Below are 24,012 nucleotides of genomic sequence, written 5' to 3' on the forward strand. Positions count from 1 at the left end.
TTTAGCACCTGCCTTTAGTTCAGGGCCTCCGGGATTGAGCCCCGCATGGGCTCCTTCTCAGAGGAGAGCCTGCTTCTCTCCCTCTGCCTCTCATGAACAAATGAGTAAAATCTTTCAAAAAATGCTTAAAATAGGGGCGTCTGGAGTCAGTTAAGCGTCTGCCTTCAGCTCAGCTCATGCTCTCCAGGTGCTGGGGTCCAAGCAGCTCCCTGCTCAGTCCGCTCCTCCCTCTCTGTGATCCCTCTCCCACTCTCTCTCAAATAAATAAATAAAATCTTTAAAATGTTCAAAACGCCGTAGGAGCCCCAATTTCATCCACGCTTAGACTCGGCAAGGCCAGGTGCCTTGCCCACAATTTCACTCTCGGTGGGCTGGGCCATACACGGTCACTGCCACACCGCCCGCCAACAAGTTTCTTATTCAAATTTTGAAAATCCAGGTGTCTTTCAGAGCATGAAGTTTAGCTCACGGTGTAAAGAAAGTCAGAAGGCCTCAGCCCTCCTCCGGAGGCAGCGCGGACTTCCTCTCCGCGGGAACAAAGGGAGCACTCAGCGAAGCCGCGTGGGGACCTGGCTCGGCCCCGCCCCTTACCTATGCACCTGCGCAGATGGAGGCCGACGGAGCTAGGCGCCCCAGGCGCGCATGACGTATGACGTTCGACGGTGCGCGATGACGCTAGGGCGTGCGCTCGGTGGCTCGTAGGGGAAGATGGCGGCTGCTGCTTTGGAGGAGAGGGATTGAGAGGGGCGGAGGGAAGAGGCCGGGCGGGAGAGACGTTCCCGACAGTGAAGACGAACCCTTCGTTCACCGTTCATTAGGAGCTCTGCTCAGCGCCGGAGGGTGAGTGCAGCTGCGGCACGGCACCCCCAGCCCGCAGCAGGCGGAGGCACTTTCCGCCATTTTCAAGCTCGGCCGTTGCGTGCTTTGGGGGCCTGGAGGGGCGCCTGGGGACAGGTTGGGTGAGCCGGAGGATTGTGGTCGGGAGGGCCCTTGAGGCTGGTCCGAGCTCTAGGGGAGGGAGCTGGAGGCTCGGGGCAGGCCGGGTAAGAAGGGGGCAAGTAGGACTAAGGCCCTTAACTGGGAACTGGTGGCGACGAGACGTCAGTAGGGTAGGCCACGGATAAGACGTGAAGTTTGGAGAAGGGAAACGCGTTAAATGGAGACTTGGGGCGGGAGTGGAGGGGATTGAGCCGAGAAGTGAATGGAAATGTGGTTTCAAGGGGTCTCGGGAAGTTCATGCGAAACCTGTGAAGCAGCGGCAGGTTTAGTCTCGGTATTACCGTCGCTTGAAACTGGTGTTTGTAACAGGGAGAACCCCATAGTTTGACAAGCAGAAACTCACCTCTGGAAAAGTTACGTTCCTGTTTTGTTTGCTTTAAACATGCTACTGCCGGTGCCCCTTCGCTAACTCCGTCCGCCTCTCCGGTTTTAATAAGTTGCTTTCTGACAACCAGATATTTAGGATCTTAGAAAACTTTATTTTTAGAAAAGAAAATAAATATTGATACTAAGTGGTTGTAACCCTTGTGGTTAGTAACTGTTCCGTTGAAAGAGGAAGGTAGGTTGATAGGGAATTCCGTAATTGGATCTCTTTAAATCAGATCGGAAAAGTTACTATTACTTGTGGAAAACCCATCATGAATGTTTAGAAGTAATTTCTGCACAGATAGATGACTTCAAGTTAACTCTTCAGGAACTTTGGAAGACATCTGAGTATGAACAAAAAACCCCGTATTAAAGGAATACCTCTTGGGAGCGCTGAGGTGACTTTTAAGTACACTCTGGAGATCTAGCGCACGCAGTATTTTTTGCCTGTTTTTTTTTTTTTTTAATTTTTATTTATTTATGATAGTCACAGAGAGAGAAAGAGAGGCAGAGACACAGGCAGAGAGAAGCAGGCTCCATGCACCAGGAGCCCGACGTGGGAATCGATCCTAGGTCTCCAGGATCGCGCCCTAGGCCAAAGGCAGGCGCCAAACCGCTGCGCCACCCAGGGATCCCTTTTTGCCTGTTGAAAGTGATGCAGTCAGTGGTAGAACTATTTAATTCAAACAACTTTTAGAGACTGTTAAAACGAAGCATGTTAATTGTTCCCACGGTGGCATTTTCCTTTTCTTAATCTTAATTGCATTTTAATTTTTTTTTTAATTTATTTTTTTAAATTGCATTTTTAAAAGATTTTATTTGAGAGAGACTGAGACAGCATAGGGGGAGGGGCAGAGGGAGAAGTAGAGGGACAAGCAGACTCCTCGCTGAGCTGGGAGCCCCACGTGGGGCTGCATCTCAGGATCCGGAGGCAGATGCTTAACCTCCTGAGCCACGCAGGTGCACCTCTTAATTGCAGTTGACGCCCATTTTTAATTACCCTAAGATACTTTTGCACGTTTTAATTGGTCTCCTTGCCTAGAATATAAAGTACGGTACCAGTTTGAGTTTGTGCAGAGCTTGAAGTTCTGTAGTCTATCTTATTGAAATTTACGGAAAAATTTAATTTTTCTTACACGTGGTAAGAATATTGGTAGAAAGTTGGCCTTACATCATAATGATTTAGTTGCAAATCTTTATCTATGATGTTGATGACTTGAATTCTTTGGTTGGTGAAAAATATTAAAATGTCCAAGGTCCGATTTTTGCCATCACAGTTTTATCTTGACCTAAGGCTTTAATTACTCTTTTACTAGCCACTTACGATGCTTATTCATAGTTTTTTTTTGTTAAGTAATAACTCCATATTTCTCACATTACTTTGGGAAAAACACGTTATTTATTGTCCAAGTTCAAACTTTCATATTTCTGAATAAGGAAGTAAAGTTATAGTAAAGTTTTAAAACTATGACTATATTGACAAATACTGGTGAAAGTCACTTATGAATATATGGAATCCTTTTGAGATTGCTTAGCAAAAAAAATTAGGATTTTTACGACTGTTTTTAGATAAAGTAGTAATTGTAGGCTAGAAATTTTCATTACCAACATATATTTACTTAAATGTCATGAACTTACCACTTGTTTAAGCATTGCAGATTTGTTGTTTTAAGATTCTGGATTGTCTTAGTTTTCTGTCAAATATCCCAATTTTTTTTTTTTTTTTTTAAGATTTTACTTATTTATTCATGAGAGAGACAGAGAGAGAGAGAGAGAGAGAGAGAAAAGCAGAGACACAGGCAGAGGGAGAAGCAGACTCCACACAGGGATTCCGATGTGGGACTCAATCCCGGGACTCCAGGATCGTGCCCTGGGCCAGAGGCAGAGGCTAAACCGCTGAGCCAACAGGGATCCCATATTCCAAGATTTTATTTGTGTTGAAATTTTTGCTTGTAAGATGTTATGTCTGTTTGATTATTTACTCATTCATTTATTTTTTTTAAAGATTTTTAAAAATTTATTTATTCATTATATATATATATATAGAGAGAGAGAGAGAGAGAGAGGCAGAGTCACAGGCAGAGGGAGAAGCAGGCTCCCTGCACCGGGAGCCCGACGTGGGACTCGATCCCGGGTCTCCAGGATCGCGCCCTGGGCCAAAGCCCAGCACCAAACCGCTGAGCCACCCAGGGATCATTCATTCATTCATTCATTCATTCATTCATTCATTTATTAATTATTATTTTTGGTGGAATGGTGAAGGTTTCTCTGTTGCTGTAATATGTTGTGTGACAAGTAAGTTGCCAGGCCATAGTTTTAATGCTTAAAAATGCCCCCCCCCCCTTTTTTTTTGGGTCTTTGACAGTGACATAGGTTAAAAACTTTTCTCTTGGAACATGGGCAGTCCCGGTGGCTCAGCGGTTTAGCGCTGCCTTCAGCCCAGGGTGGCTCAGCGGTTTAAGCGCCGCCTTCAGCCTAGGACGTGATCCTGGATGGAGCCTGCTTCTCCCTCTGCCTGTGTCTCTGCCTCTCTCATGAATGAGTAAATAAAATCTTAAAAAATAAATAAATTAAAAAAAACACCTTTTCTCTTTGAACACACTCTGGTAACGTTTCTGTTCCCATTGCAAAAGACTTGAATTGGTTCTAGACGCAGAAACTCTTAAGTGTGTTGGAAAGTCGTACGCACGTTACTCTCCTCCTTTCTGGTCCTTGAACATTTTAGTAATATTTTTTGGTGGAGGGCTGACTTCATAATGTTTGTATTGTACTGTATAGTCATAGTTTGAGAGCTTATAATAGTATTAGAAAGGTCATGGTTTTCAGCTGCAGACAGGTTTATTTTATTTATTTATTTATTTATTTATTTTTATTTTTTAAAGATTTTATTTTTTTATTAATGAGAGACATACAGAGAGAGGCAGAGACACAGGCAGAGGGAGAAGCAGGCTCCATGCAGGGAGCCTGATGTGGGACTCGATCCCGGGACTCAGGGGTCACGCCCTGAGCCGAAGGTAGGCACTAAACCACTGAGCCACCCAGGGATCCCTGCAGACAGGCTTAAATGTGAGGCTCAGGGATCTCTGGGTGGCGCAGCGGTTTGGCGCCTGCTTTTGGCCCAGGGCGTGATCCTGGAGACCCGGGATCGAGTCCCACGTCGGGCTCCCGGTGCATGGAGCCTGCTTCTCTCTCTGCCTGTGTCTCTGCTTCTCTGTCTCTCTCTGTGCGACTATCATAAATAAATAAATAAATAAATAAATAAATAAATAAATAAGCAAGCTCGCTCACGACTAACCAGCTTTTTTTATATTGGGTCAGTTAATTAAACTCTGAACTTCAATTTCCTTATGTGTAAGAATGTTTACAATGATTATTTCTGAGATGAAAGAGTGATAGGTAGTAAGCATTTAGTAAATTTTGGCATTTTTTTCTTCCTGTGACTTGAATTTAATTGGCGAGGTCATTTTCTTTTTTTTTTTTTTTTTTTTTTTTGAGGTATAATTGACAGGTAACATAATAGTTCAAAGTGTACAACATAATGATTCAATATTTGTATATATTGTAAAATGATGGCTTCAATAAATGTAGTTAACATCCGTCGCGAAACAGTCACGAATCTTTTTCTTTTGATAACTTTTAAGATTTCCTCTCTTAGCAACTTCCATATATGCAATATAGTATTATTAACTATAGTCACTATGTTGTATGTTACATCTCCATGGCTTATTTTTAACTGGAAGTTTGTACCTTTGACTCCTGTCACCTTTTTGCCTCCCCTCCCCCCTTTTCAGTTTTTTAAAGATTAACTCAAATATCTTTGTTAAATATTTAGTCTCATTCCTCTGGTAAGCTATTCTGTTCCCTGTGTTATTAAAGCATTTTGTGCATATCTCTAATTAATGCATTTTGATTGTGTATCTTCACCTCTTTGTGAGCCTCTTTGAAGGCAGATACTTCATTTTCATATTATATATATATATATTTTTTAAGATTCATTCATGAGAGACATAGAGAGGCAGAGACATAGGCAGAGGGAGAAGGAAGCTCCTCGTGGGGAGCCCAGTGCGGGACTCAATCCCAGGACCCCGGCATCATGACCCAAGCCAAAGGGCAGATGCTTACCCACTGAGCCACCTAGGAGCCCTCATTGCCTTATATTTTTGTATTCATAAAGCTAGGCAGTATAAAAATTGAGAAATGATGGAATAAGTGGGTTTTCTACAGAACCTTTCCTCATAACTGCTGAGATCCGTTTTCACACAGATCTGGTTTATTTCTGCTCCTTAGCCTTTACTTGAGAGCTCTTTGCTTGTCTCCCTCCTCTCAGACCATTCATATCATATCCATTCCTCAAAATCCAGCTAAATATCATACCATTAATGAGGTCTTAAGTGACTTTTCCCTTATTTGTAACTCCTCTCTCCAGTTAGCCTAGGGTGTGTGTGGTTGTCTCCTGTTACTTTGTGCCCTGTAGTACTTGGCACAATGCCTTACCTGTTTTGAGTAGTTCCTTGGGTGGGATGATAAGTGCAAAACTGTGCTGAGGCTGAGTTTGTTACAGGCACCTGCTGTATTCTCTGTCCCACTTAGTAAGATACTTTTAAGGGACAATCCCCCCCCCCCCTTTTTAAAGATTTTATTTATTCATGAGAGACAGAGAGGTGTGTGGAGGAGGGGGCAGAGACACAGGCAGAGGGAGAAGCAGGCTCCATGCAGGCAGCCTGACATGGGACTTGATCCCATCCCAGGTCTCCAGGATCAGGATCACTTCCTGGACTGAAGGCGGCGCTAAACCACTGAGCCACCTGGGCTGCCCCAATTTCCCTTTCTTTGTATGTAGAATATTCTGTTAACTTTCCCCCCATCTTTTATGTGAAATTGCAAACATCCAGAATAGTTGCAAGAATGAACACCTATTAATTTCATGTAGATTTACCTGTTACTAACAGTTAACCATTTGCTTTAGCCCTCTATCTACCTCCTCCTCCAACAATCAATTGAAATTAAGTAGCACATATCATGCTCTTTGTCCCCTAAATATCTCATGATGTGGGATCCCTGGGTGGCGCAGCGGTTTGGCGCCTGCCTTTGGCCCAGGACGCGATCCTGGAGACCCGGGATCGAGTCCCACGTTGGGCTCCCGGTGCATGGAGCCTGCTTCTCCCTCTGCCTGTGTCTCTGCGCCCCTCTCTCTCTGTGACTATCATAAATAGATAAAAAAAAAAAAAAAAAAATCTCATGATGTATCTCTTTAAGATTATGTCATTCTTGCGATGCCTGGGTGGCTCAGTAGTTGAGCCTGGATCAAGTCCCACATGGGGCTCCCTGCAGGGAGCCTTCTTCTCCCTCTGCCTATGTCTCTGCCTCTCTGTGTGTCTCGCATGAATAAGAAAATAAAAAAATCTTAAAAGAATGGGACGCCTGGGTGGCTCAGCGGTTGCGCATCTGCCTTCAGCTTGGGGTGTGATCTGGGTCCCAGGATCGAGTTCTGCATTGGGCTCCCTATGAGGAACCTCCTTCTCCCTCTGCCTGTGTCTCTGCCTCTCTCTCTCTCATGAATAAATAAATAAAAATCTTAAAAAAATTTAAAAATTAAATTCTTCCACACTTTTTAATTTTAAACCAGACTCCACTGAAGGCAGTATTTTTTTTTTTTTTTAAAGATTTTATTTATTTATTCATGAGAGACCGAGAGAGAGACAGAGACCTAGGCAGAGGGAGAAGCAGGCTCCATGCAGGAAGCCTGATGTGGAACTGGGTCCTGGGTCTCCAGGATCATGCCCTGGGCTGAAGGCAGCGCTGAACCGCTGAGCCGCCTGGGCTGCCCAACTGAAGGCAATGTTAAAAACATGATACTAGGGCGCGATCCTGGAGACCCGGGATCGAATCCCACGTCAGGCTCCCGGTGCATGGAGCCTGCTTCTCCCTCTGCCTGTGTCTCTGCCTTTCTCTCTCTCTCTCTGTGACTATCATAAATAAATAAAAAAAAAATTAAAAAAAAAAATAAAGTGAAACTTTCATTAAAAAAAAAAAAAAAAAGGGATCCCTGGGTGGCGCAGCGGTTTGGCGCCTGCCTTTGGCCCGGGGCGCGATCCTGGAGACCCGGGATCGAATCCCACATCAGGCTCCCAGCATGGAGCCTGCTTCTCCCTCTGCCTGTGTCTCTGCCTCTCTGTCTCTCTCTGTGTGACTATCATGAATAAATAAATAAAATCTTTAAAAAAAAAATAAAATAAAAACATAATATCTAAGGCATACCTTATTACCTTATTATGCCTAAGGTAATTAGCATTAAGTCTCTGGCGTTGAATTTTTTATTTTTTAAGATTTTATTTATTCATGAGAGACACAGGCAGAGACACAAGCAGAGGGAGAAGCAGGCTCCGTGCAGGGAGCCGGACGTGGGACTTGATCCTGAGTCTCCAGGATCACACCCTGGGCCCAAGGTGGTGCTAAATTGCTGAGTCACCCGGGCTGCCCTAGCATTGACAAAAAGTCAGCAGTGTTACACGTTACGAATTTTCTGATTGAATGCTTAAAATGTCTTTTAACTGGTTTCGTTAATTCCTTTTATTTCCTATAGGATGGAAGTTAGGTCTAGAGAGGCTTGATTAAATTTGGGTCAAATGTGTTTGGCACAGATACTTTATAGGTGATAACATATAATTTATATTGTCATACATCAGGAACAACAGAATGTCTGGTTCTCCTCCTGCTAGTGAGGATCCATAAATAAGGTGGTGGAAACTGCCACATGTTAGTTTGCCCCATTGTTTACAATGCTAAGTTTCCTTGCTTAGTGTGATGCCCGCCAGATTTCTTCATTGTAAAAGTACATTTTCCCTTTCACCTAGTGGTTGATTATTATCGTTGGTCCAGTCATTTGTTACATTGGGGGTTTTCTAACTCTGTTATTTACACTTATTAGCTGTTTTCTGTAAAAAAAAAAAGTTTCCGCTTTTCATATTTTAAACTTTTAAATTTTGAAATAAATACAAACTTACAGAGTGTTGTTGGAATGATAGTACAAAAAACTCCCATATGCTTTTCATCACTATTCACTTATTAACATTTTGTCACATTTGCTTTTCCCTCCTTCCCTCCATCCCTTCCTTTCTCCCATCCCTTGTATTTTTTTCTGAACCATCTAAAGTCATGGATGTCATGCACCTTTTCCCTTAAGAACATCACCCCCCCCCTTTTAAAAGATTTTATTTATTCATGAGAGAGAGGGGCAGAGGAAGAAGCAGGCTCCCTGCAGGAAGCTTGATGCAGGCCTCCGATCCCAGGACCCCAGGGCCATGACCTGAGCCAAAGGCAGGCACTTAACCACTGAACCACCCAGCTGCCTTTTTTTTTTTTTTTAAGATTTTACTTATTTATTCATGAGTGACACAGAGAGAAAGAGAGAGAGGCAGATACACAGGCAGAGGGAGAAGCAGGCTCAATGCAGGGAGCCGGATGTGGGAGTGGATCCTGGGACTCCAGGATCACGCCCTGAGCCAAAAGCAGACGCTAAACTGCTGAGCCACCCAGGAATCCCCCCAAATTTTATCTTCTTAACCAATTCTTTTTTTTTTTTTTATTTTTTTATTTTTTATTTATTTATGATAGGCACACAGTGAGAGAGAGAGAGAGGCAGAGACACAGGCAGAGGGAGAAGCAGGCTCCATGCACCGGGAGCCCGACGTGGGATTCGATCCCGGGTCTCCAGGATCGCGCCCTGGGCCAAAGGCAGGCGCTAAACCGCTGCGCCACCCAGGGATCCCTTCTTAACCAATTCTTAAGTATTCAGTTCAGTAGTGTTAAGTATGTTCATATTGTTGTGCCACAGATTTGGAAACTTTTTTCATCTTGCAAAACAAGCTCCGTACTCACAGAACAACTTCCTATTTCTCCCTCCTACAGCTTGTAGCAGTCACTCTTCCACTTTATGTTTCTATGAGTTTGGCTACTTTAGATACCTCACATGATTGAAATCATGTATTATTTCTTTTTGTGGCTGGCTTATTGCATTTAGCATAATGTCCACAAGGTTCATCCATGTTGTAGCATGTGACGGGATGTCCTTCCTTTGATAGCTGAACAATATTCCATTGTATGCACATCTCACATTATGGTTATCCATTCATCCATGGCTCATCCACCTTTTGGCTATTGTGAACAGTGCTGCTATGAGCATGGTGTCCATATATCTCTTCAAGATCCTGTTTTCAATTCTTTTAAAAAAAATTTTTTTTTTTAATTTTTATTTATTTATGATAGTCACAGAGAGAGAGAGAGGCGCAGAGACACAGGCAGAGGGAGAAGCAGGCTCCATGCACCGGGAGCCCGATGTGGGATTTCATCCCGGGTCTCCAGGATCGCGCCCTGGGCCAAAAGCAGGCGCCAAACCGCTGCGCCACCCAGGGATCCCTGTTTTCAATTCTTTTGAATATCTACTCAGAAGTAGGATTGCTGGATTGCATGGTAGTCTATTTTTAATTTTTTGAGGAGCCTCCATCCCATTTTCCATAGTGATAATACCATTTTACAATCCTATAAAAAGGTTCCAGTTTCTCCACGTTCTCACCAACACTTACTTCCTCTTTCTTTGATAGTAGTTATTCTAATAGGTGTGAGGTGATAACTCATTGTTTCTTTCTTTTTTTTTTTTTTTTTTTTTAAGATTTTATTTATTTATTCATGAGAGACCGAGAGAGAGAGAGGGGCAGAGACACAGGCAGAGGGAGAAACAGGCATCATGCAGGAAGCCCGACGTGGAACTCGACCCCGGGACCCCAGCATCACATCCTGGACTGAAGGTGGCGCTAAACCGCTGAGCCACCCAGGCTGCCCATTCTGGGTTTTTTTTTTTTTTTTTTTTTTAAGATTTTTATTTATTTATTCATGAGAGACAGAGAGAGAGGCAGAGACCTAGGCAGAAGGAGAAGCAGGCTCCCTGCAGGGAGCCCGATGTGGAACTCGATCCTGGGACTCCAGGATCACGCTCTGGGCCGAAGGCAGGCGCCAAACTGCTGAGCCACCCAGGGATCCCTGTATGTTTTTTTTTTTTTTTTTTTTTAAGATTTTATTTATTTGAGAGAGAGTGCACATGAGCAGGGGGAGGGGCAAAGAGGAGGAGAAGCAGACTACCCACTGAGCAGGGAGCCCAATGTGGGGATTGATCTCAGGACCCTGAGATCATAACCTAAGCTGAAGGTGGACATTTAACCAACTGAGCTACCAAGGTGCCCCCCCTCATTGTGGTTTTAATTTGCATTTCTCTCATGATTAGTGATATTGAACATTTTTTATATGCTTGTTGGGTATGTGTATATCATCTGTATATCATTTTTTTTTTTTTAGGGGTTTTATTTATTTATTTGACAGAGAAAGAGAGCAAGAGAGGATAAGGGCAGAGGCAGAGGGAGAAGCAGGCTCCCCACAGAGCAGGGAGCCCGATGCTGGGCTCGGTCCCTGGACATCAGGATCATGACCCGAACTGAAGGCAGACGTTTAACTGACTGAGCCACCCAGACACCCTGTGTATATCATTTATTCAAGTCCTTTGCCCCAATTTTAATTGGGTTATTTGATTTTTTTGTTGTTGTTGAGTTGTAGGAATTCTTTATTCTGGAATTAATCCCATATTAGGAATGTGATTTGCAGATATTTTCTCCCATTTTGTAGGTTGCCTTTTCATTCTATTGATTGTATATTTTGCTGAACAGAAGTTTTAAAGTTTAATGTTTCCTATTTGTGTGTGACCCCTCTTCTTTTTCCACCTAGCAGTATATCTTTTTTTTTTTCCTAGCAGTATATCTAAGAAATTATTCCATATCAGTTGAGAGCTTCTCCCTCATACCCACCCCAAGACAATGTGATTTATGATAAGAAATATATATTTAATCTTTGTCCAGTTTCTGGCATGGATCTCCTAAAACCTTGGAATTTCCTAAGTGATTAGAGAGATAAAAGTGTCTTGACATTCATAACAAACCTCTTTCTTTTTTTATTTTTTATTTTTTATTTTTAAAGATTTTATTTATTCATGAGAGAGACACACAGAGAGGCAGAGACACAGGCAGAGGGAGAAGCAGGCTCCATGCAGGGAGCCGAATGTGGGACTCGATCCCGGGTCTCCAGGATCAGGTCCTGGGCTGAAGGCAGGCACTAAACCGCTGAGCCACCCAGGGATCCCCAGCAAACCTCTTTCAACCACACCTGTGTTTATGTTAATGAGAGAACTTTTGGAAAGCCAGTGGGATAGAGGCTGGTTGCCAGGAAAACCAACCATATGATTAGATGGTTGGACTTTCAGTCTCACCCCCTGAACCTCAGAGAGAGGAGAGAGGTTGGACATAGGATCAGTTGCCAATGGTCAGTGATTTAATCAGTCGTGCTTAGATAATGAAGTCTCTGTAAAAACCCAAATGGATGAGGTTCAGAGAGCTTCCAGTTTGGTGATTGTGTGGAGATGTGAGTAGCTTGGTGGTTCAGTGAATGTGGCAGCTTATCTGAGCCTTTTCCCACATATTCTTCCCTGTGTATCTCTTCCACCTGACTGTTTCTGAATAGTAAACCAGTAAATATAGTAAGTAAAATGTTTGGGTTGTTTTCACTTTCACTTTTTTTTTTTTTAAACTTATTTATTTATGATAGACATAGAGAGAGAGAGGCAGAGACACAGGCAGAGGAGAGGGAGAAGCAGGCTCCATGCCAGGAGCCCGACGCGGGACTCGATCCCGGGACTCCAGGATCGCGCCCTGGGCCAAAGGCAGGCGCAAAACTGCTGAGCCACCCAGGGATCCCCTGTTTTCACTTTCTAGTTATCATGAATAATGGTGGTATGAACATGTGTGTATGTTTTTTTGTAGACATAATGCTTCTATGGTTCTCTTGAGGAACCTAGGAGTGGAATTGCTGGGTGTTATGGTAATTCTGTGTTTAGGATTTAAGGAAATTTCCAAACTTTTCTCAAGAGACTGTGCTATTTCGCAGACCCACCAACAGTATTTGAGGGTTCCAGTTTCTCCAAATCCTCACCAGTATTTGTTTTTTTCCTTTTTTTTTTTTTTTTTTTTTTTTAAGATTTTATTTATCTATTCATGAGTGACACACAGAGAGAAGAGAGGCAGAGACACAAGCAGAGGGAGTAGCAGGCTCCATGCAGGAAGCCCGACTTGGGACTCGACTTGGGACTCGATCCCGGGTCTCCAGGATCATACCCTGGGCTGAAGGTGGCGAGGTGGTGCTAAACCGCCGAGCCACCCGGGCTGCCCCTGAGCGTCTTTTCAAATGCTTGTTGGCCATTTATATATCTTCTTTAAAGAAATCTCTTTTCAGATACTTTCCTCATTTAAAAAATTGGTTTGTCTTTTATTATTGAATTGTCAGAGTTCTTTGTATATTCTAAATGCTGTAGGTCCCTTATCAGATACATGATTTGCAGAATTTTCTTTCTTTTCTTTTCTTTTTTTTTTCTTTTCTTTTTTAAAAGATTTTATTTATTCATGAAAGAGAGAGAGAGAGAGGCAGACACACACAGGCAGAGGGAGAAGCAGGCTCCCTGTAAGGAGCCCGATGTGGGACTTGATCTCGGATCCCGGGATCACACCCTGAGCTGAAGGCAGCCGCTCAACTGCTGAGCCACCTAGGCGTCCTTGTAAAATTTTTCTTATTCTGTGGGTTGTCTTTTCACTTTTTTGATGGTGTAATCGAAGCAGAACAATAATTTTGATGATGTCCAATTTACCTATTTTTTTCTTTTGTTCATTGTGCTTTTGGTGTCATTTTTTTTTAAGATTTTATTTTTTAAATCTCTACACTTCACCTGGGGTTCAAACTCGCAACTGGGGGATCAAGAGTTGCATGCTCCACCAACTAAGCCAGCCAGGTGCCCCTTGACTAGATAAGTATTATCAATGGCTACTAAAATGTTGATTACTGGAGAACAGTATTCACACATTTCTAAGGTATTAAACCTTTAGATACACACAAAAGTGAAAGAAGTTACTACCATATACTTGCCTCCTAGATTCAACATTTGCAACAATTTTGCTGTACTTTGTTTTTCTATTATTTTTCTAGGGCTGCCATATATAATAGAGTGGCTTAAACAATAGTCATTTATTGTCTTATAGTTCTAAAGATTAGGTGTCTGGGATCAAGATGTCTGTAGGGCCTTGTTCCCTCGGACATGTTAGGGAAGGATCTGTTCCAGGCCTCTCTCCTAGTTTCTGGTAGTTGATTATCTTGTACCAGTGTGACTCCATTCTTTATGTGTCCAAATTTCCCCTTTTTATGAGAACACCAATCCTATTTATTGAATTACAGGCTCATCCTAGTCCATTTGGCTTCATCTTAACTATTAACATCTGCAGTGACCCTATTCTCCAGTAAGGTACTAAGTGTTAGGAATTCAACATACGGAGTTGGGGGGGGGGGAATGTAATTCAACCTATAATATTCTGTCTCTGCATTCATACGTATGTATATATGTATTTTCAACTATTTGAGAGTAATTGCAGATGTCATGATACGTAATGCTTCAGCGTGCAATAGCAACATGCAGTAGCACATCTAAGAAAATTTGTTGTAATTCCCTATTATAATATCTGATCTACATTCGAATTGCTTTGGTAGCTGTTTTTTTTCAAACTGCAGGATTGAATTTTAATATTCCATTTGGTTGTTTCCTTAGTCTTGTTTATTTAGACCAGTCATCTTATGTTTTAATTTTTTATATGTACACTTTCAATTTTTTATTTGTAAAATTTTTATGTATTTTTAAAAAATATATTTTTTTACTTACTAGAGAGAGTGCACAAGTTGGGGGAAGGGGCAGTGGGAGAGGGAGCAGCAGACTCCCTGTTGAGTTAGGGAGCCCAACACTAGGCTCCATCCCGGGATGCTGGGATCATGACCTGAGCTGAAATAGAGTCTGACTTTTAACCGACAGAGCCACCCAGGTGCCCCCATACACTCTTAAAGACATGCTTGCAGGAGTATCTCAGTAGCAAATGAAGCCCCTATGCTGTGCCAGTCTGATTGAGTAGAAGTTGAAATCACCATTTGCTTTCTCTGTCCAAGAGTGTTAACGAAGAAGACATATCTCTTGAGGGCTTTTACATTAATTGTCTCTGTTACAGTTATTCTGGCAAATGAGCTTCATCTCTTTGTGTATCTCAAGGATTGTTCTCCCCTCCTCAAAATGTTAATTTTTTATGTGCAACACATAGGCTGTATTTTAAGTTTAGACTATCTGGAACATATCCTTTCAATTTGGTGAAAATTCTCTTAGCTCATTCCCTGTAGTAATAGAAACAGAAAAATTAATGTTCTGTGAGCCAATACTTTGCTGATCCTCCCTATTGCATAGTTAATATTTTTTCTTTGTAATTAATAAGTATCTTAGAGGAGATACTTTGAAATTATGTCAATATACTGTTCTCAAGGTTTTGCACAGTAATTTTAGCATTCATTGGTGGAGCCTGTAGGTAACAAGTATTGTTGGGTGTTCCAATAGTGATTTTTTTCTTTTTTTTTTTTAAGATTTTATTTATTTATTTATTCATGAGAGACAGAGAGAGAGGCAGAGACACAGGCAGAGGGAGAAGGAGGCTCCATGCAGGGACCCCGACGTGGGACTTGATCCTGGGTCGAAGGCAGATGCTCAACTGCTGAGCCACCCAGGCGTCCCTCTTTTTTTTTTTTTAAGATTTTATTTATTCATGAGAGAGAGAGGCAGAGACACAGAGGGAAAAGCAGTCTCCATGCAGAGAGCCTGATGCGGGACTCTATCCCAGGACCCCAGGATCACACCCTGGGCCAAAGGCAGGCACTAAACCGCTGAGCCACCCAGGCTACCCTCTTAGTATATATTTTAATATAGACCTGTGACAATTTTTACATGTGCCAGGCTGTGTGCAAGGCTTTGGGAATATAGAGATGAAAGACATTCAGTCTTGGGGAGCTGGTGGCTCAGTTGATTAGTGTCTGACTTTGGCTCACATCCTGATCCCAGGGTCCTGGGATCCACCTGCTCTGACCTCCTCCTGCTCAGTGGGGAGCTTGTTTCTTTATCTCCTTTTGCCCCTTCCCCATTACTTTAAATAAATAAAATCTTAAAAACATTCAGTCCTTGCTTATATGGAATTTGCATTTTAGATATATAGATCTGTGGTTTTTTTTTACTAGTGTGATGTTTCTAGGATTATACAGAGTATATTTTGAGCGTGCAAAGACTGCTGAATAGAGCACAATAAGTAAGCATAAATTAACGAAAATAATTGAAAACATCAGTATACGAATATACTAACAATGATTTTGAGAGTATTTGGGAAAGTTAGAGATTTCAAAAGAGTGTTTTAAAAAGAAAAACACTCCTACCTTGTTACGATAGTAATCCATGGCTGTTGTGATAGCTTGGAAAAACTGAATGTATAAATAAGACAACCAAATTTTACTGTAACTCTCATGCTTCGTTACCTTTGTTTTATGTTTCTTCCCATTTTGGGGGGACTTTTGTTTTGCTTTATGGGACATTTTATGAATTTACATGTCATTCTTATGCAGGGACCATGCTAATCTCTGTATTGGTCCACTTTTAGTATATGTACTGCTGAAGCAAGCACGATTTTTTGGCTTTTGCACAAAAGTATACAGTTTTAAAGTAATGGTAGTTATTCACAGTCTGATTTTTTTTTTTAAGATTTATTTATTCATTCAAGAGAGAGAGAGAGGCAGACACACAAGCGGAGGAAGGTAGGGGCTCTGCAGGGAGCCCAATATGGGACTCGATCCCAGATCCCACAATCACGCCCTGAGCTGAAGGCAGATGCTCAACCACTGAGCCACCCAGGTGTCCCTTCACAATCTGATTTTTCCAGTTAACATTGGATCATGTGCAGTTTGTTTACAAAATATATATTTTTAAAGATTTTATTTATTTCTTCATGAGAGACACAGAACACGAGAGAGAGAGGCAGAGACACAGGCAGAGGGAGAAGCAGGCTCCATGCAGGGAGCCAGACATGGGACTTGATCCCGGGTCTCCAGGATCACAACCTGGGCTGAAGGCAGCACTAAACCTCTGAGCCACCCGGGCTGCCCTGTTTAAAATATTTCAAGATTTTTAGTGATTATATGAAATTTCATGTTACAGATGTGCAGAAATTATTTTTCTCTGGTTGCTTATGCCTGTGTACTTGACTGAATTTTTGCAAAACAGAATTTTTTATTTGCTACATTGATCCCTATTAAATCATAGAATGTTTTTCTGAAATTATTTATAAAAATATTTTATTTATTTATTTATTTATTTATTTATTTATTTATTTATTTATTTATTTATTTATTTATTTGAGATAGTGAGTGAGTGAGTGGCACAAGCAGCAGGGAGGGGCAGAGGGAGAGGGAGAAACAGGCTCCTTGCTGAGCAGGGAGCCGGATATATGGCTTAATCCCAGGACCCCAGGATCATGACCTGAGCCAAAGGCAGAAGCTTAACCAGCTGAGCCACCCAGCGCCCCTAGTGGTTCTTAATCTTCTTATTCCTTCGTTCAAAGTATCAAAAATTTCTCCAACATAGGCAAGGAAGTATCAGAGTCTTAGATAGAGTCCTAGTTAGCTTCTTTAGTTTCTTGTTCTTTGTACTTTATTATTTTAAGATTTTATTTATTTATTCATAAGAGACACAGAGAGATGCAGAGAGAGAGGCAGAGACACAGGCAGAGGGAGAAGCAGGCTCCATGCAGGGAGCCCGACGTGGGACTTGATCCCAGGCCTACAGGATCACGCCCTGGACTGAGGGCGGCGCTAAACCGCTGAGCCACCCGTGCTGCCCATGTTCTTTGTACTTAAGTAATACTATATCCCCTACCCATCAAGGCTTAGGTGTTCTGTGGATATGTTACGGATAGTATTAGAATAGTACAACTTTGCTGTTTATCTTTTTTTTCCCCAAAGATTTTATTTGAGAGAGAGAGACTGAGACCGAGCACAAGTAGGGGTAGTGGCAGGCTCCCCCTGAGCAGGGAGTCAGATGTGGGGCTCAGTTCCAGGACCCTGGGTTCATGACCTGACCAGAAGGCAGACACTTAACTGACTGAGCCAGCCAGGTGCCTCTTTGCTGTCTGTATATCTTGAACTTGCTTCTAAGATATGACTTGAGTTCTGCAGTTGAAAGAGATTAGGAGAATGAGACCATTCTTTCACTTTCTATCCCATCCAATTCTGTTTTTCCCATTGAATAGTGTTTCCAACTCCAGTTGATTCTTGTTACTCATGGCAGTTGCAGACCCTGAACTAGCAAATGCTAAATGGTTGTTCCTAGGGGAAACATACACAGATTCCTGTGAGCCTCTGGTGACATTTGCATAAAGCCAGTTGAGACATAATCTGTGTGCTTCTTTTCAAAGATACCTTATTTAATGCATATTGTTGATCCATTATCATTGAATTCATGGCTGATAGCACTAGTGGCAGCACATGTCTGAACCATACCTATCTAAATGTATTTTCTCTATAAGGTACATCACAACCTTTTATTTTATTTTATTTTATTTTATTTTATTTTATTTTATTTTATTTTATTTTATTTATTTTATCTTATCTTATCTTATCCTATCTTATCTTATTTTATTTTATTTTATTTTAACTTTTATTTATTTATGATAGTCACACACACACACACACACACACACACACAGAGGCAGAGACACAGGCAGAGGGAGAAGCAGGCTCCATGCACCAGGAGCCCGATGTGGAATTTGATCCTGGGTCTCCAGGATCGCGCCCTGGGCCAAAGGCAGGTGCTAAACCGCTGCGCCACCCAGGGATCCCCATCACAACCTTTTAGAGCTTAGGAACACTAGACAACACTTCACAACACTTGGAGACCATTTTAATCCATGAATTTTTTTTTTTTAAAGATTTTATTTATTTATTCATGAGAGACACATAGAGGCAGAGACATAGGGAGAAGGCAAAGCAGGCTCTCTTTGCAGGTGACTTGGTCCCAGGACCCCAGGATCACCACTTGAGCCCAAAAGGTAGAGGGCTCAGCCACTAAGCCTGGTGTCCCAAGCCATGAATTTTTTTTTTTTTTAAAGCACAAAAATGTGAATAACATGACACTTAGTAGATTACAAAACGGACACTTGGGGCAGCCCTGGTGGTGCAGTGGTTTAGCGCCGCCTGCAGCCCCGGGCATGACCCTGGAGACCCTGGATCGAGTCCCACATCAGGCTCTCTATATGATGCCTGCTTCTCCCTCTGCCTGTGTCTCTGCCTCTCTGTCTCTATGAATAAATAAATAAAATCTTTTTTTTAAAAAAAAGGACATTTTATAGTACGACAGCTGAAACAAGAAGTCAGAGCATTGCCTGGTTAGACCTCAGATGGGAACTTGAGCTCTGGGTCAGTTCAAGTTTTTCTTTACTCTTCTACAAATGATGCCAAAGATTTGGTGCTATAGAAAAATTTTACCAAGTAGGCAAATTTGTAAATGGGGAATCTTTGAATGAGGATTCACTCTAGTTTGAGCACAGGGAAACCATAAACCGTTTTTCCTATTAAGCTTTTATTTTGTTGTTGGTTATTGCAGGGATATAAGTATGCTTTTTAGTTAAAAATCCAAACCGCTGGGGCAGCCCGGGTGGCTCAGTGGCTTAGTGCGACCTTCAGCCCTGGGCCTGATCCTGGAGACCTGGGATCCAGTCCCACATCCGGCTCCCTGCATGGAGCCTGCTTCTCCCTCTGCCTGTGTCTCTGCCTCTCTTTCTCTCTGTGTCTCTTATGAATAAATCTTTATTTTTTTAATTATTTTTTTTTAATTTTTTAAAAAAATTATTTATGATAGTCACAGAGAGAGAGAGGCAGAGACACAGGCAGAGGGAGAAGCAGGCTCCATGCTCCGGGAGCCCGACGTGGGATTCGATCCCGGGTCTCCAGGATCGCGTCTTGGGCCAAAGGCAGGCGCTAAACCGCTGCGCCACCCAGGGATCCCGTCTGTCATGAATAAATAAATAAAATCTTAAAAAAAAAAAAAAAATCCAAACAGCTAAATTGTGTAGTAAATTTTTTCCCCCTGATCCTAATCATACAGGAAGCAAATGACAAAGAACTAACTATACATTTGTATCCGTTTTTTTTTTTTAAAGATTTTATTCATTTATTCATGAGAGACCGAGAGAGAGAGAGAGAGAGAGAGAAAGAGAGAGAGAGAGAGGCAGAGACACAGGCAGAGGGAGAAGCAGGCTTCATGCAGGGAGCCTGACGTGGGACTCGATCCCTATATCCAGGATCAGGCCCTGGTCCAAAGGCGGCGCTAAATCGTTGAGCCACCCGGGCTGCAGAGTTGCCCTATACATTTCTATCCTAAAGCAGTATTCACAAGACGTGAAGAGAATGTAAATGTACATAAAAGTGGGAGTAAAAGTGGTTAATGAAATGGAAAAAATAAGTATTTAAGCTTTTATTAATAAAAAAACTAAAATGGAGCCGAGAAGTTTTTTTCCCCTAAGGCAGCAAAGATTCTTTTGATTTAAAGCTATATGCACAACAATAGTACAGTTTGAGTTTTAATAGCTTATGTTTTTTTATTTTATTTTATTTTATTTTTATTTATTTATGATAGACATAGAGAGAGAGAGGCAGAGACACAGGCAGAGGAGAAGCAGGCTCCATGCCGGGAGCCCGACGTGGGACTCGATCCCGGGACTCCAGGATCGCGCCCTGGGCCAAAGGCAGGCATGAAACCGCTGAGCCACCCAGGGATCCCCTAGTAGGTTATGTTTTAAAACAATTCAAAAGTCCAGCAATGAGACCTGTTTTATTTATTTATTTATTCATTCATTCATTCATTCATTTTATGAGACATGTTTTAAAGGTAAACTGGGCACCTAAGTGGCTCAGTCGGTTAAGCGTCTGCCTTGGGCTCAGGTGTTAGGCTCCCTGCTCTGCTGGGAGTCTGCTTCTCTTCCTTCTGCCTGCTGCTGTCCCTGCTTATGCTTCCACTCTGTCAAATAAATAAAATAAATCTTAAAAAAAAAAAACAAGCAGTTTTTATTCATTAATATTTGTAAATACTGGGATCCCTGGGTGGCGCAGCAGTTTAGTGCCTGCCTTTGGCCCAGGGCGCGATCCTGGAGACCGGGGATCGAGTCCCATGTCAGGCTCCTGGTGCATGGAGCCTGCTTCTCCCTCTGCCTATGTCTCTGCCTCTTTCTCTCTCTCTCTCTCTCTCTCTCTCTCTGTGTGACTATCCTAAAAAAAAAAAAATTGTGAATACTCATAACAGCTTCATTAGAGATTTGTTTTCCTCTTCACTTTTTTTAGAAAAAGTTCTTAAGTAGACTCCACAACCAGTGTGGGGCTCTTTCTCCTGATCCCAGGATCATGAGTCACATGCTCTACCAGCTGGGCCAACCAGCCATCCCTTCCTCTTCAGTTTTAATGTGGAGTAGGAGGAGAGCCTTTTTGCATGTAAAGGTAGAGGAAGCAGAGATCACTTCTGTACTGCTATCTATATTTTCCTGCCAGAAGTAAAAAGTAGATATGATTATCATATTTTCTTTTTCTTTTGAGTGTACACAATATGTAACAAGAGTAACTGACCTGAATTGTCAAACAAATTCAGCATAGTTCTTGTCCATTATCCTTGGCAAATACAGCACAGGGGACATTGTCTGGGAATTGAGATGTCATCAAAGAAGTGGTGGAGGCTCATTTAATGATTAAGCAATAAGACATTTAAGTAAAATTTTTTTGAAAAAAGTGAGAATATGTGTGCGCAAACAGAGGGGGAAGGGTAGAGGGATAGAGAGAGAGAGAATCTCAAGCAGGCTTCACACTCCGTGCAGAGCTCCATCCCACAACCCTAAGATCATGACCTGAGCCGAATCAAGAATAGGATGCTTAAGCAACTGAGCCACCCAGGCACCCCTTAAATCATATTATTATTACTGGAATATTTAAGACGTTGTTAAAAACATTTGCAAAGAGTTTTGTAGTATGGAAGACTCTTAAATTGTAATTATTAATGGGGAAAAAATAAAATTTTATGTAATACACAGTTGTACATATTAATGAGTGGTGGGTATATATACTTTCTCCTTTTCTCCTTTTTTTTTTTTAAGATTTTTTTTTTTTTTTATATTCATGAGAGACAGAGAGAGAGGCAGAGACATAGGCAGAGGGACATAGGCTCCGGTGGGGAGCCTGATGTGGAATTCGATCCCAGGACCCCAGGATGCTGACCAGAGCCAAAGGCAGATGCTCAACCACTGAGCCACCCAGGTGCCCTAACATTTTTTTTTAAAATCAGGGTTTCATCAAGGTTAGTTATGTCTCTCCAGCCTTACAGTTTAAAATAAGTCTCCCTTTCGTTTTTTTGTTCTCAGTATTGCATAAGCACATGTGAAAAGATACTTGGTTTTTTTGACAGTTGTTTTTTCCCTTTAAAATTAATATTGGGGGACGCCTGGGTGGCTCAGTGGTTGGGCATCTGCCTTTGGCTCAGGGTGTGATCCTTGGTCTGGGGATCGAGTCCCTCATCGGCTCCCTGCATGGAGCCTGCTTCTCCCTCTGCCTGTGTCTCTGCCTCTCTCTCTCTGTCTATCATGAATAAATAAATAAAATATTAAAAAAAATAAAATTAATTTTGGGGGCACCTGGGTGGCTCAGTCAGTTGTGTCTGCCTTCGGCTTGGGTCCTGATCTCACGGTTCTAGGATGGAGCCCCATGTCCAGTCTGCTACTTCCTCTCCCTCTGCCCTTCCCCCTGGCTCAAGCACGTGCCTGAGTGTTCCCACTCTCTCTCAAATAAATAAATGAAATCTTTAAAAGATAAAACTAAGTTTGGGGTCATGGTGAGTGGCTCAGTCAAGTGTCCGACTCTTCATTTTGGCTCAGATAATTTTTTTTTTTTTTTTTTTTTAGATTTATTTATGCATGACACACAGGCAGAGGGCAGGCTCTATGCAGGGAGCCCGACATGGGACTCAATCCCGGGTCTCCAGTATCATGCCCTGGGCTGAAGGCAGCGCTAAACCGCAGAGCCACCGGGGCTGTCCTGGATCTTTTTTTAAACTGGGGGTGGGCGGCATCACCCACAAGCTGCAGAATCAGCCAATCAGCCCTTTGCTGGTGGAGAGGAAGGGGCTACTCTGCCGCATCCTGGCCAGGGCTACTAGCCTGTCCACCTGGCTTCGAGAAGAGCAGCCGTCCACCACCACATGGACCTGCAGCTCCCGGTCCAAGAGGTCCAGGGTGGTATTCAGGATGCAGGCCTGTGTCTCAATGCCACAGAGGAGCACAGAACACAGCTGGGGCCATGTATCCAGCTCCCGTTGCACTGCAGGCACCATGCTGAAGCAAGTTTTGGCTACTGGCTGCAGGCCTTGGGCCCCCAGCTTGGGGCCTGTGGGGCCCAGGACTTCTGGGTACTGCTCTGTCAGCACAGCTGGTAGGTACCTCCAGCAGCCTGGCCACCTTGAGCATGGCAGCCACAGAGACAATATGGGGAAAGTATGCGATTTGGCAGAGCTTCTGCATGTCACACAGGAACAGGATGGATGATCCAGGGAGGACTCAGCCCAGGTTGGACCTCACAGTTGCCATGTCCTCGCGGAGCCACACTTAACGCCACTCATATCCTCCCCTCAGATCATGATCTTGGTCATGGGATCCAGCCCTGTGTCAGGCTCTTTGCTCAGTGGGGAGTCTGTTTATCTTCTGCCCCATCTGCCCCTCCCACTCTTGCTCTCAAATAAATAAATCTTAAAAAAATCTAAAGAAAAATAATTTTGGTTAAAGGTATTAAAAAAAGTATTCCAAATAGATTATATGTTAGATTTTTGCCTTATTTTGTGTATTCGAAATATTGTAATGGTGAAACTGATGGTCACTTCTCCAGAAATACCGTATTGGACTGAATTCTCCATTTAGAGAGACCTATCACATAGATGGCAAGCATGCAGTTTTTCAGTCTTACAGAGCTTCTAGTTAAAAAAGTTCCCCAGGTTTTTTTTTTTTTTTTCCTGTAGATTTTATTTATTCATGAGAGACATACAGAGGTAAGAGACCTAGAGGGAGAAGCAGTATCCCAGGTTTTTGGTTGAAAACTTAATCCAACATAGAATAGGCAGCTGAACTTATATTTTTGTCATTTGTAAATTAATACTATCTCACCATTAGAAAGAATTATTGCTTTAAAAAAGTTCATACAGGGACGCCTGGGTGGCTCAGCGGTTGAGTGTCTGCCTTGGGCTCAGGGGTGATCCTGGAGTCCCTGGATCGAGTCCCACGTTGGGCTCCCTGCATGAAGCCTGCTTTTCCCTCTGCCTATGTCTTTGCCTGTCTGTGTCTCTCATGAATAAATAAAATCTTAAAAAAAATTATACATATATACTGGAATAGAAAAATTCTTAAAACAATTTTGGCTTCGATTTCCAAATTAAGTGAGAGAGTAAAATTTTACAGTATTTTAAATTGAGTTTTTAATGTACCAAAACATTAAATACTACCTGTGAAACAGACTTACTTCATTTATTTTAGGGGAAGGGTAATACATTTTATAGATGGTCTAAAATTTAAAAGGTTTTGACTAAATTTTTCTTATCCCTTTCCCAGATACATCACTGGTAATGTTTCTGGTGTGTGT

General features: G+C 42.4%; 1 protein-coding gene, 1 non-coding gene and 1 pseudogene across 9 annotated transcripts in view; 1 reads left to right on the forward strand and 2 right to left on the reverse strand.

The window, feature by feature from the left end:
* Positions 1-24,012, forward strand: part of WDR33 (WD repeat domain 33) — a 123,800-nt gene that overhangs the window by 8,949 nt on the left and 90,839 nt on the right. For 3 of the 8 annotated variants that reach the window (XM_077861232.1, XM_077861235.1, XM_077861237.1), the window contains exon 1: positions 667-840. The exons of 1 other annotated variant lie outside the window; for it this stretch is intronic. The gene's annotated coding sequence lies outside the window, so the exon portion shown is untranslated. Of the gene's footprint in view, positions 1-665; positions 841-24,012 lie in introns of those variants that run through there. 4 more of the 8 variants (XM_077861234.1, XM_077861238.1, XM_077861236.1 and 1 more) reach the window with 3 other exon arrangements.
* Positions 815-22,970, reverse strand: LOC144291378 (isochorismatase domain-containing protein 2 pseudogene; annotated as a pseudogene).
* On the reverse strand, positions 15,880-15,983 carry LOC144292045 (U6 spliceosomal RNA). The gene has a single exon (XR_013359585.1). It is a non-coding gene; the product is annotated as a U6 spliceosomal RNA (small nuclear RNA).

This window comes from Canis aureus, chromosome 20, assembly GCF_053574225.1.
Source record: "Canis aureus isolate CA01 chromosome 20, VMU_Caureus_v.1.0, whole genome shotgun sequence".
NCBI classification, from domain to species: Eukaryota; Metazoa; Chordata; class Mammalia; order Carnivora; family Canidae; genus Canis; species Canis aureus.